This window comes from Triticum dicoccoides, chromosome 7B (genome assembly GCF_002162155.2).
Source record: "Triticum dicoccoides isolate Atlit2015 ecotype Zavitan chromosome 7B, WEW_v2.0, whole genome shotgun sequence".
Classification (NCBI taxonomy): domain Eukaryota; kingdom Viridiplantae; phylum Streptophyta; class Magnoliopsida; order Poales; family Poaceae; genus Triticum; species Triticum dicoccoides.
This window is the reverse complement of record NC_041393.1, coordinates 113,128,520-113,141,033: the sequence shown is the minus strand read 5'-3', so window position 1 is coordinate 113,141,033 and position 12,514 is coordinate 113,128,520.

Below are 12,514 nucleotides of genomic sequence, written 5' to 3'. Positions count from 1 at the left end.
GAATTGAAAACAAAGAAAAAACTACTAGCAAGATCTCCAATATCTACTAAGATAGAGAGCCACGACTGATAGCGAATCGTGGCACGAGTACCAAAGGTTTACAAACTCCAAGCAATCAGAGCAATGTTTGAAAAACCTCGCAGCTTGCAAAGATGACACCATCTTGCACAACCATCACCTCGGCTATGAGAACATCCATTATACCAATATATGGTTCACTACACGCCCCAAGAAAGGATCTAGGAGAGTGAGCAACACCACCAGCACCTCCTTTTCCTTCTTCAAACTTAATCGCAGCGTTGATGTTGATCTTGACAAACTCTGGTTCTGGAGGGGCGCCATCCATGTCCTAGCATAGCAAGGGCATTCTGTCGTGGGATATCCAGGAGGGCTAGTGCCTCCCTAGTTTGACGTACTGAGTTTACCGGGTCAAGTTTTTCTTCTCCGTGAGTCAGCTTGTTCCTTGAGTGCCATATAGATCACATCACAGAGACTATAATCGCTGTCTCTGGAAGTAAAACACTTGTCACGTACAATATCTTGAGCCCATGTAACTGGGTGATGTCGCGACATACGGAAGTTGGACATCTTTGCGCCTCTTCCGAGAAGCGTTTGCGTGCTAGCACTTCATCAATGCATGCTTCAAATTCTCCTCCTGAGCCAAACATATTTTGCAAAGGCTTGACTGCGTAATATGATGGTACAATAGGGTAGATTCATCTGGTAATATCCCCTTAAGAACAGCCAGAAAAAGACTCAAACCTTGGGCAGCACATTTAGCTTCCATAGAGCGTTCCACAACCGTTGGTTATGAATAGAGGGACCGGTAGCCTGCCCTTCCTTTGGAGCTTGAAGCTCGTTGCGAGTCACGAGATCTTGGTACATCGACTTGGCAGTGTAGTTGCCTAAAGTTTCATGTGACCATGCTAAAAAATATCACCACCACTAGACCTCAAAGGAATATTCAATATTGCTTCCGCATCCGATAGTATGAATGTGTTATGTATCAGTCCAGTCCTCCATGACTAGTTAGTTGTGTCTATCAGGTCACTCACCAAGGAAACATTAGTATGAGATGGTTGAAATAAAGGAGCCATCGTATGAGTTGATGGGATCCAGCGATCATTCCAGATCGATATTGTCGATCCATCACCGACACGCTTTATAAGACCAGTGACCAAAGCTTCCCTTCCAGCAATAATAGCTCTCCAAGTGGCCGAGGCGGAACCTGGAGAAGTCGCTTGCATGAAATCTGATTCTGGGTAGTATTTTCCCTTCAATACTCTGGCACATAAGGTATTAGGATTAGTGATAAGACGCCATCCCTGTTTACCCAAAAGTGCCAAGTTAAAGAGGTGAAGATCACAAAATCCCATTCCACCTCTACACTTCGGTGTTGCTAGTGTCTTCCATGAAACCCAATGCAAGTATCGTTTGTCAATAGAACTGCTCCACCGGAATTTTGCCATTTAAGACGTGAGACTCCTGCATACTTTCTTTGTCAAGAGGAAGACACTCATGCCATATGTTGGGATCGCTTGTATGATAGATTTTAATAAAGTTTCCCACCCTGCACAAGCAAATAGCCTCTCTGACCAACCTTGCATCTTGCTTCTCGATCTCTCCCTTATGTGGTCAAAGATCCCGCTTGTGATTTTGCCCATGGTAGTAGGAAGACCGAGGTACCGTTCACTAAATGCCTCAACACGTACGTCCAAGGCATTATTGATCGCTTGTCTGCATCTAGTTGGTGTATTCGTACTGAAGAATATGGCGCTCTTCTCGCGGTTTACACACTGGACCTAAGCTGCACCATATATATGCAAAATGTTGTTCAGTCTAGCCGCACTTTGAGCATCGGCCTTCATGAAGATGAGACTATCGTCTGCGAAGAGCAGATGATTGACCCATGGAGCTCAAAAGTTAACTCTAATTCCTGTGCCCACAGTGCCATAATACTTGACAAATGAAGAAAACCCTTCTGCACATAAGAGGAATAAAAATGGTGACATGGGATCTCTGATACATCCATTTTGCATCATGATTTTATACTAATATTTATTGCATTATGGACTATTATTAGATGTTATGTCACAATACTTATGGCTATTCTCTCTTATTTTACAAGGTTTACATGAAGAGGGAGAATGCCGGCAGCTGGGATTCTGGGCTGGAAAAGGAGCAAATATTTGAGACCTATTCTGCACAGCTCCAAAAGTCCTGAAACTCCACGAAAGTCATTTTTGGAATTAATAAAAAATACTGAGCGGAAGAAATACCAGAGGGGGCCCACCCACCATCTTGGGCCCTCTGGCAGCCTTCCGGTGACCATCTTCTGCTATATGAAGTCTTTTACCCTGGAAAAGATCATAAGCAAGCTTTCAGGACGAAACTCCGCCGCCACGAGGCGGAACCTTGGCGGAACCAATCTAGGGCTCCAGCGGATCTGTTCTACCAGGGAAACTTCCCTCCGGGAGGGGAAAATCATCAGCATCATCATCACCATCGATCCTCTCATCGGGAGGGGGTCAATCTCCATCAACATCTTCACCAGCACCATCTCCTCTCAAACCCTAGTTCATCTCTTGTATCAAATCTTTGTACCAAAACCTCAGATTGGTACCTGTGGGTTGCTAGTAGTGTTGATTACTCCTTATAGTTGATGCTAGTTGGTTTATTCAGTGGAAGATCATTTGTTCAGATCCTTAATGCATATTAATACACCTCTGATCATGAACATGAATATGCTTTGTGAGTAGTTACGTTTGTTCCTGAGGACATGGTTGAAGTCTTGCTATTAGTAGTCATGTAAATTTGGTATTCGTTCGATATTTTGATGAGATGTATGTTGTCTCTCCTCTAGTCGTGTTACGTGAACGTCGACTACATGACACTTCACCATTATTTGGGCCTAGAGGGAGGAATTGGGAAGTAATAAGTAGATGATGGGTTGCTAGAGTGACAGAAGCTTAAACCCTAGTTTATGCGTTGATTCATAAGGGGCTGATTTGGATCCATATGTTTCATGCTATGGTTAGGTTTACCTTAATACTTCTTTTGTAGTTGCAGATGATTGCAATAGGGGTTAATCATAAGTGCGATGCTTGTCCAAGAAAGGGCAGTGCCCAAGCACCGGTCCACCCACATATCAAATTATCAAAGTAACGAACGCGAATCATATGAGCGTGATGAAAACTAGCTTGACGATAATTCCCATGTGTCCTCGGGAGTGCTTTTCTCTATATACGAACTTGTCCAGGCTTGTCCTTTGCTACAAAAAGGATTGGGACACCTTGCTGCACATTATTAACTTTCATTGCTTCTTACCCGTTACAAATTACCTTATCACAAAACTATCTGTTACCGATAATTTCAGTGCTTATAGAGAATACCTTACTAAAAACCGCTTGTCATTTCCTTCTGCTCATCGTTGGGTTCGACACTCTTACTTGTCGAAAGGACTAAGATATATCCCCTACACTTGTGGCTCATCAAGATTCTTTTCTGGCGCTGTTGCCGGGGAGTGAAGCGCCTTTGGTAAGTGGAACTTGGTAAGGAAAAATTTATATAGTGTGCTGAAATTTACTGTCACTTGTTGCTATGGAACATAATCCTTTGAGGGGCTTGTTCGGGGTATCTTCACCCGACTAGTAGAGCAAAGAGTTACTCCTCAACCTACTGAAAATGTTTACTTTGAAATTCATTCGGGTATGGTAGAGAAACTACTAGCTAATCCCTTTACAGGAGATGGAACATTGCATCCCGATTTACACCTAATCTATGTGGATGAAGTTTGTGGATTATTTAAGCTTGCGGGTATGCCCGATCATGTTATCAAGAAGAAGATCTTCCCTTTATCTTTGAAGGGAGATGCATTGACATGGTATAGGCTATGTGATGATATGGGATCATGGGACTACAAACGATTGAAATTGGAATTTCACCAGAAATTTTATCCTATGCCTCTTGTTCATCGTGATCGTAATTATATATATAATTTTTGGCCTCGCGAAGGAGAAAGCATCGCTCAAGCTTGGGGGAGGCTAAGTGAATGTTATATTCATGCCCCAATCATGAGCTCACAAGAGAAATGATTATTCAAAACTTTTATGCTCGGCTTTCTCTCAACAATCGCTCTGTGCTCGATACTTCTTGTGCTGGCTCTTTTATGATGAAGACTATTGAATTCAAATGGGATTTATTGGAAAGAATTAAACGCAACTCTGAAGATTGGGATCCCGACGAAGTTAAGGAGTTAGGTATGACACCTAAGTTTGATTGTGCTAAATCTTTTATGGATACTGATGCTTTTTGTGGATTTAGCACTAAATTTGGACTTGACTCTGAGATAGTAGCTTCTTTCTGTGAATCATTTGCTACTCATGTTGACCTCCCTAAGGAGAAGTGGTTTAAATATAATCCTCCCACTGAAGTAAAAGTAGTTGCACCTATTACAGTTGAAGAAAAGACTATCACTTATAATGATCCTATTGTTCCTTCCACTTATATTGAGAAACCACCTTTCCCTGTTAGAATAAAGGATCATGCTAAAGCTTCAACTATGGTTCGTAAGAGTAATACTAGAACATATACACCTCCTGAGCAAATTAAAGTTGAACCTAGTATTGCTATGGTTAAAGATCTCTTGGCTAATAATATTGATGGGCATGTTATTTATTTCTGTGATGCAACTGCTCGAATTGCTAGATCCGATGCTAAGAAACATAGACCTGTTGTAGGCATTCCTGTTATTTCTGTTAAAATAGGAGATCATTGTTATCATGGCTTATGTGATATGGGTGCTAGTGCCAGTGCAATACCTCATTCCTTATACAAAGAAATTATGCATGACATCGCACCTGCTGAGATAGAAGAAATCGATGTTACAATTAAGCTTGCCAATAGAGATACTATTTCACCAATTGGGATTGTTAGAGATGTTGAAGTCTTGTGTGGGAAAGTTAAATATCCTGCTGATTTTCTTGTTCTTGGTTCCCCACAAGATGAATTTTGTCCCATTATATTTGGTAGACCCTTCTTGAACACTGTTAATGCTAAGATAGATTGCAAAAAGGATGTTTTTACGGTTGGCTTAGGGGATATGTCTCATGAGTTTAATTTTGCTAAATTTCGTAGATAACCCCATGATAAAGAATTGTCTAGTAAGGATGAAATTATTGGTCTTGCTTCTATTGCCGTGCCTCCTACTGAACCTTTAGAACAGTATTTGCTAGACCATGAAAATGATATGCTTATGAATGAAAGAAGGGAAATAGATGAAGTATTCTTTAAACAAGGACCTATTTTGAAACACAACTTGCCTGTTGAAATCCAAGGGGATCCTCCACCACCCAAGGGTGATCCCGTGTTTGAGCTTAAACCATTACGTGATACTCTTAAATATGCTTATCTTGATGAAAAGAAGATATATCATGTTATTATTAGTGCTAACCTTTCAGAGCAGGAAGAGGAGAGATTATTGAAAACTCTGAAGAAGCACCGTGCTGCTATTGGATATACTCTTGATGATCTTAAGGGCATTAGTCCCACTTTATGCCAACACAAAATAAAATTGGAGGAAGATGCCAAACCAGTTATTGATCACCAACGACGGTTAATCCTAAGATGAAAGAAGTGGTAAGAAAGGAAATACTAAAGCTCCTTGAGGAAGCTATAATTTATCCCGTTGCTGATAGTCAGTGGGTAAGTCCTGTCCATTGTGTCCCTAAGAAGGGAGGTATTACTATCGTTCCTAATGATAAAGATGAATTGATCCCGCAAATAATTATTACAGGTTATAGGATGGTAACTGATTTTTGCAAATTAAATAAAGCTACTAAAAAGGATCATTACCCTTTACCTTTTATTGATAAAATGCTAGAAATATTATCCAAACATACACATTTTTGCTTTCTAGATGGTTACACTGGTTTCTCTCAAATACATGTGTCAGCAGAGGATCAAGAAAAGACCACCTTTACTTGCCCTTTCGGTACTTTTGCTTATAGACATATGCCTTTTGGTTTATGTAATGCACCTGCTACCTTTCAAAGATGCATGATGGCTATATTCTCTGACTTGATTTGTGAGGTATTCATGGATGATTTCTTCGTTTATGGATCCTCTATTGATGATTGTTTGAGCAACCTTGAACGAGTTTTGCAGAGATGTGAAGATACTAGTCTTGTTTTGAATTGGGAGAAGTGCCACTTTATGGTTAATGAAGGCATTGTCTTGGGGCATAAAATTTCTGAAAGAGGTATTGAAGTTGATAAAGCTAAAGTTGATGCAATTGAAAAGATGCCGTGTCCCAAGGACATCAAAGGTATAAGAAGCTTCCTTGGTCATGCCGGTTTTTATAGGAGGTTCATTAAGGACTTCTCTAAAATTTCTAGGCCTCTGACTAATATCTTACAAAAAGATATCCCTTTTGTCTTCGATGATGATTGTGTAGAAGCATTTGAAATACTTAAGAAAGCTTTGATTTCTACACCTATTGTTCAGCCACCTGATTGGAATTTACCCTTTGAAATTATGTGTGATGCTAGTGATTATGTTGTAGGTGTTGTTCTAGGACAAATAGTTGATAAGAAACGAAATGTTATTCAATATGCTAGTAAAACTCTAGACACTGCCCAGAGAAATTATGCTACTGCTGAAAAGAATTCTTAGCGGTTGTATTTGCTTGTGATAAGTTTATACCTTATATTATTGATTCTAAAGTAAGTATTCACACTAAGCATGCTGCTATTAAATATCTTATGTAAAAGAAAGATGCTAAACCTAGACTTATTAGATGGGTTCTCCTATTACAAGAATTTGATTTGCATATTATTGATAGAAAGGGAGCTGAGAACCCCATTGCAGACAACTTGTCTAGGTTAGAGAATGTTCTTGATGACCCACTACCTATTGATGATAGCTTTCCTGTTGAATAATTAGCTGTCATAAATGCTTCTCGTACTGCTCCTTGCTATCTTGATCATGCTAATTACATTGTTGCTAAATTTATACCACCTAGTTTCACATACCAGCAAAAGAAAAAGTTTTTCTATGATTTAAGACATTACTTCTGGGATGACCCACACCTTTATAAAGAAGGAGTAGATGGTGTTATTAGATGTTGTGTACCTAAGCATGAACAGGAACAGATCCTATGCAAGTGTCACTCCGAGGCATATGGAGGACACCATGCTGGAGATAGAACTGCACACAAGGTATTACAATCCGGTTTTTATTGGCCTACTCTCTTCAAAGATGCCCGTAAGTTTGTCTTGTCTTGTGATGAATGTCAAAGAATTGGTAATATTAGTAGATGTCAAGAAATGCCTATGAATTATTCTCTTGTTATTGAACCATTTAATGTTTGGGGCTTTGATTATATGGGACCTTTTCCTTCCTCTAATGGGTATACACATATTTTAGTTGATGTTGATTACGTTACTAAGTGGGTAGAAGCTATCCCAACTAGTAGTGCTGATCATAACACCTCTATTAAGATGCTTAAAGAAGTTATTTTTCCGAGGTTTGGAGTCCCTAGATATTTAATGACTGATGGTGGTTCACATTTTATTCATGGTGTTTTTCGTAAAATGCTTGCTAAGTATGATGTTAATCATAGAATTGCATCTCCATATCACCCACAGTCTAGTAGTCAAGTAGAATTGAGTAACAGAGAACTCAAATTAATTTTTCAAAAGACTGTTAATAGATCTAGAAAGAATTGGTCCAACAAACTTGATGATGCATTATGGGCTTATAGAACTGCATATAAGAATCCTATGGGTATGTCTCCGTATAAAATGGTTTATCAAAAGGCATGTCACTTACCTCTTGAACTTGAACATAAGGCATATTGGGCCATTAAAGAGCTCAACTATGATTTCAAACTTGCCAGTGAGAAGAGGCTATTTGATATTAGCTCACTTGATGAATGGAGAACTCAAGCCTATGAGAATGCCAAACTGTTTAAAGAAAAAGTTAAAAGATGGCATGACAAAAGGATACAAAAGCGTGAGTTTAATGTAGGTGATTATGTGTTGCTATTCAACTCTCATTTAAGATTTTTTGCAGGAAACCTTCTCTCTAAATGGGAAGGCCCTTACATTATCGAGGAGGTCTATCGTTCCGGTGCCATAAAAATCAACAACTTCGAAGGCACAAATCTAAAGGTGGTGAACGGTCAAAGAATCAAACATTATATCTTAGGTAACACAATAAATGTTGAAACTAATGTTATTGAAACCATAACCTTGGAGGAATACATAAGGTACACTTTCCAGAACGTTTCAGACTCCGAAAAGGAATAGGTATGTGGTACGGTAAGTAAACCGACTCCAAAACAGTTCTAATAGCAATTTTTCTCCATTTTGGAATATTTAAGAAAATAGGAAAATAAGAAGTAGTCCGGGAAGGACACGAGGCGTCCACGAGGGTGGAGGGCGCGCCCTACCCCCTGGGCGCGCCCCCTTGCCTCATGGGCACCTCGTGTGCTCTCCGGACTCTGTTTTCTTGCACGATACTTCTTTTGGTTGGTAAAAAATCATTATATAATCTCCCAAAGGTTTTGACCACCGTATCACGCAAAAATCTTCTGTCTTTGTTTCGAGCTATTTTTCTGGCAGATCTAGAGCACCATGACGTCTTCAAGCGCCCCCAAGGACAAGTTTTTTGAGAGGGTCATCAACCCCTACCTCGCGGAGGTGCTGCATCACCCTCAAAGCATTGAGATGCATGAGGGGGTGCTGCACATCCGCGATGCTGAGGGACCAAGGAGTACCGGAAGCATGGAGACAAAGCTTGAAACAATGGAACAACAAGTTTTCAAGTGCCAAGGGATGGTGGAACGCGGACTCAACGCCAACCAGATGATGATCGCGGAGTCCACCAACAACTACAAGCTGGACGCCAAGAACATTGGGGAGACCATCTTCAAGCTTCACGAGAAAATCGAGCACCTCCAAGCCCAGATCTATGACCTGCAAAACCAAAACTGTGAGTATGAATATAGATTCATGAGGATAAGTTTGGCTGCAGATTTGAGGATCCCGGAGACTCGATCATCCTTCTATGATGGCGATCCTATGCCTTGGAAGACGAACGACAAGCCTACATCATCAAAAACTCCATCATCACCACCTCCGAGGAATTAATCACATGGGTGTGGGCACTCCCCTTCGCAACTGCCAAGCTTGGGGGAGGTGCCCCGGTATCGTATCACCATCACACTCCTATCTTTACCATTTTTCTTAGTTTGATCCTTTTGCTAATATCTTGATCTAGTAGAATAAAGTTTTAGTATGATTTAGTTTTGAGTTTTTCTTTGTGATCCCTCTATGTAATCGAGTCCATGAGTTATATATAATAAAGATTAGTGTTGAGTCAAGGGCTTTGCTATCTTGCTATGATCTTGAGGAATTAAAAGAACAAAAAGAAATAAAAGAGACCATATTGATCTTATGGATAGTAATGACTTCACATATAAAGAGTATGATGATTAAAAGTTGTTGAAAGTTGGCAAACATAGTTTTGGTCATCGTTGCAATTAATAGGAATTAATAAATATAGAGAGGTTCTCACATATAAATATACTATCTTGGACATCTTTTATGATTGTGAGCACTCATTAAAGTATGACATGCTAAAGAGTTGATGTTGGACAAGGAAGACAACGTAATGGGTTATGTTTTCTCACATCTTATTTGAAGTATATTTTCATGGATCATACAACATGTTGAGTTTGCCTTTCCCCCTCATGCTATCCAAATTCCTTGCACCAAGTAGAGATACTACTTGTGCTTCCAAATATCCTTAAACCCAGTTTTGCCATGAGAGTCCACCATATCTACCTATGGATTGAGTAAGATCCTTCAAGTAAGTTGTCATGTTGCATGCAACAAAAATTGCTCTCTAAATATGTATGACTTATTAGTGTGGAGAAAATAAGATTTATATGATCTTGTGATATGGAAGTAATAAAAGCGACGGACTGCATAATAAAGGTTTGTACCACAAGTGGCAATATAAGGTGACGTTCTTTTGCATTAAGGATTCGTGCATCCAACCATAAAAGCACATGACAACCTCTGCTTCCCTCTGCAAAGGGCCTATCTTTTACTTTTTGTCTTATAAAAGAGTCATGGTGATCTTCACCTTTCCTTTTTATTTTATCCTTTGGCAAACACCTCGTGTTGGAAAGATCCTGATATATATATATATATATATCCAATTAGATGTAAGTTAGCATGAACTATTATTGTTGACATTACCCTTGAGGTAAAAGGTTGGGAGGCAACACTATAAGCCCCTATCTTTCTCTGTGTCCGATTAAAACTCCATAACCATAAGTATTGCGTGAGTGTTAGCAATTGTGAAATACTAAATGATAGTTGAGTATGTGGACTTGCTGAAAAGCTCTTATATTGACTCTTTCCGATGTTATGATAAATTGCAATTGCTTCAATGACCAAGATCACAGTTTGTTGGCTCTCAATGATGTTTCTAATTCATACTTGACATTGTGGATAGATTACTACTTGAGCATAAGAAATCATATGACAAAATATATCTATGTTGCTGTTATAAGAATGATCATGATGCCCTCATGTCCGTATTTTATTTTATCGACACCTCTATCTCTAAACATATGGACATATTTTTCAATATCGGCTTCCGCTTGAGGACAAGCGAGGTCTAAGCTTGGGGGAGTTGATACGTCCATTTTGCATCATGCTTTTATATCGACATTTATTGAATTATGGACTGTAATTACACGTTATGTCACAATACTTATGGCTATTCTCTCTTATTTTACAAGGTTTACATGAAGAGGGAGAATGTCGGCAGTTGGGATTCTGGGCTGGAAAAGGAGCAAATATTGGAGACCTATTCTGCACAGCTCCAAAAGTCCAGAAACTCCATGATAGTCATTTTGGAATTAATAAAAATACTGAGCGGAAGAAATACCATAGGGGGTCCACCCACCGTCCACGAGGGTGGGGGGTGCGCGCTACCCCCCTGGGCACGCCCCCTGCCTCGTGGGCCCCCTGGCAGCCTTCCGGTGACCATCTTCTGCTATATGAAGTCTTTTACCCTGGAAAAAATCATAATCAAGCTTTTGGGACGAAACTCCGCCGCCATGAGGCGGAACCTTGGCGGAACCAATCTAGGGCTCCAGCGGAGCTGTTCTGCCGGGGAAACATCCCTTCGAGAGGGGAAAATCATCACCATCGATCCTCTCATCGGGAGGAGGTCAATCTCCATAAACATCTTCACCAGCATCATCTCCTCTCAAACCCTAGTTCATCTCTTGTATCAAATCTTTGTACCAAAACCTTAGATTGGTACATGTGGGTTGCTAGTAGTGTTGATTATGTTGGAAATATGCCCTAGAGGCAATAATAAAATGGTTATTATTGTATTTCCTTGTTCATGATAATTGTCTATTATTCATGCTATAATTGTATTGACCGGAAACCGCAATACATGTGTGAATACATAGAGCACAACATGTCCCTAGTGAGCCTCTAGTTGACTAGCTCGTTGATCAACAGATGGTCATGGTTTCCTGACCATGGACATTGGATGTCATTGATAACGGGATCACATCATTATGAGAATGATGTGATGGACAAGACCCAATCCTAAGCCTAGCACAAGATCGTGTAGTTCATATGCTAAAGCTTTTCTAAATGTCAAGTATCTTTTCCTTAGACCATGAGATTGTGCAACTCCCAGATACTGTAGGAATGCTTTGGGTGTACCAAATGTCACAACGTAACTGGGTGGCTATAAAGGTGCACTACAGGTATCTCCGAAAGTGTTTGTTGGGTTGGCACGAAACGAGACTGGGATTTGTCACTCCGTGTGACGGAGAGGTATCTCTGGGCCCACTCGGTAGGACATCATCATAATGTGCACAATGTGATCAAGGAGTTGATCGCGGGATGATGTGTTACGGAACGAGTAAAGAGACTTGCCGGCAACGAGATTGAACAAGGTATCGGGATACCGACGATCGAATCTCGGGCAAGTACTATACCGCTAGACAAAGGGAATTGTATACGGGATTTATTGAATCCTTGACATCGTGGTTCATCCGATGAGATCATCGTGGAACATGTGGGAGCCAACATGGGTATCTAGATCCCGCTGTTGGTTATTGGCCGGAGAGTTGTCTCGGTCATGTCTGCATGGTTCCCGAACCCGTAGGGTCTACACACTTAAGGTTCGATGATGCTAGGTTATAGGGAATAGATATATGTGGTTACCGAATGTTGTTCAAAGTCCCAGATGAGATCCCGGACGTCATGAGGAGTTCCGGAATGGTCCGGAGGTAAAGATTTATATATGGGAAGTCCTGTTTTGGTCACCGGAAAAGTTTCGGGTGCTATCGATAACGTACCGGGACCACCGGGAGGGTCCCGGGGGTCCACCAGGTGGGGACACTGGCCCCAGAGGGCTGCGTGGGCCAAGTGTGGGAGGGGACCAGCCCCAGGTGGGCTGGTGCGCCCCC